Raw genomic sequence first — 1850 nt, forward strand, 5'->3', positions numbered from 1 at the left:
CCTACTGCTGGGAACAGCAGAGTTCTCCTTCATTTCACAGAGCCCAAGATTTCACCTCAATATCTTGTGTTGTTTGCCATTCTAGAGAGAGGGGGATTTCTGTGGGAGATGGCAGTACTGCAGAAGTGACTCCAGCAATACCGGCCCTACCACAGCCAAGAGACAAACACTTTCTGCTATTTGTCCCTCAGACTCTGGCCAATAGTTACTGTGGTGCCCTCAATGCACCAGTGAAGAGATGCTCTCACATCTGCTGTTTGTCAATAAGCAAGTTAATTTAACTCAGGGATACAATTCAGAGTGGTTTGAGTCATCTACATCCCTGGCTATGGGTGTTCAGACACCACATCCAACCACACATGCATTAATAAAGGCTTAAAAATAGACCATCGATTCCTCTAGACCTGAAATAACACGTCTGATCCCAGGAAAGCAAAAGTCCCAACAGGGACAACGTCAGCCGAGGGGGTGCAACGCAGGTGGTTTCCCTAATGTACCTTCAAGTGGTGGTGTCTGGGTCCTCCTGTTCTCCTACAGCCTGCAGCTGGGGAGGGGGCACTGGAGATGCTCCAGCAGTGCCAGTGCTGCTGTCTCGGCTGGGCTTAGGTGCTGACAAACACCGGATCAATTATTCATCAGCTAAAAGGCAGACTTCTATTACAACAGATGTTTCTCTGAATGTTTGACACTGCCCATTAACTCACCCTTTAATTTTAATTGCTTAACTAATGGCTATGTTCAAGGTTAAATGAGCTTAAATCTTTATTCTTCTCTTGCGCCGCTTAATATTGAGATACCGTCCGACTTACAGGGAAAAGGGAGGGAGAAGGAACCAAAGCAAGTACCATCTTTGACACAAGCAAGCGGCCAGTTAATCCTCCACGTGCCTGCCTGGGGATAGGCACAACACTCAGACATGGTTCTCTCTAAAGCAGAGAAGAAATGGAAGGATCCCTCAGGCTGAAGGTGTCCGTGGAGTTGCAAAGCCAGGCTGAACTTGGGAGCACAGCCAGGAAGGAGTCAACCTGGGGCAAGCATCTTTCCTGAAGCCAACAGAGAGAGGAAGCACCTGCTCAGGGAGTTAGGAAGCACTTGTTTCCACCATGCTGTTTAGGTACCCTCCAAACTGAGAACCTGACTTGTGTAATTTAGGTTTGTAAGTCATGGTGGTGCTGGTCTGACATGGAAACACTCCTATGCTTCCTCCTATAAATATTTATAGCCCATCTGAAGAGTGGAGTTTGCTGGCCAAGAGGGGAAGGAGCTCTTAGGAAAAGGAGAGCTTCACCTCCCTGCCTGGGGCAGCAGGGAGGGATTTGCCTCTTGGAAAATATGACCCCAGCAAAGTGCTGGGCTGCAGGGCAGGGGACATGCTCCCTACCTGGTGCTGCCCCTGTATCCTTCTGTTTGATTTCTCTGCTCATTTTGTACCAGGCAGGACTACTCAGTTGGTGCTCGGCATCTCAGTGAGGTCACAAACACACGAATTTCTGCAGCATGCATAGCCCCAGCCTTGCTATGTGCCAAGCCAGTATTTACCACAGATTTTAGCTTTACAGTTTGGTACCCCTCTAGGAATGAGCAACATTAGGTGCTGCTAATGCCACAGATGAAGCATGCCCTGTCCCCCCACTGCTCCCCACTGCAGGCACAAGGATGTCCCCGCAGCAGTACCTCACTGCCAGAATCAGTTCCCTCAAGTCACACCAGAAGAAAACATAAGGACACATCCTGGAGAAGCCACATCACCAGGCAGGAGGCTTTTCCTCAGCTCAAGATACCCTTCGGCATCGCATCTGTTGACATAACTCAAGAATATGTTGCACCATTTTTCTCTAGCAGGGCATATG

This window comes from Empidonax traillii, unplaced genomic scaffold (genome assembly GCF_003031625.1).
Source record: "Empidonax traillii isolate 1590-97213 ecotype Southwest subspecies unplaced genomic scaffold, ASM303162v1 scaffold803:size405832, whole genome shotgun sequence".
Classification (NCBI taxonomy): Eukaryota; Metazoa; Chordata; class Aves; order Passeriformes; family Tyrannidae; genus Empidonax; species Empidonax traillii.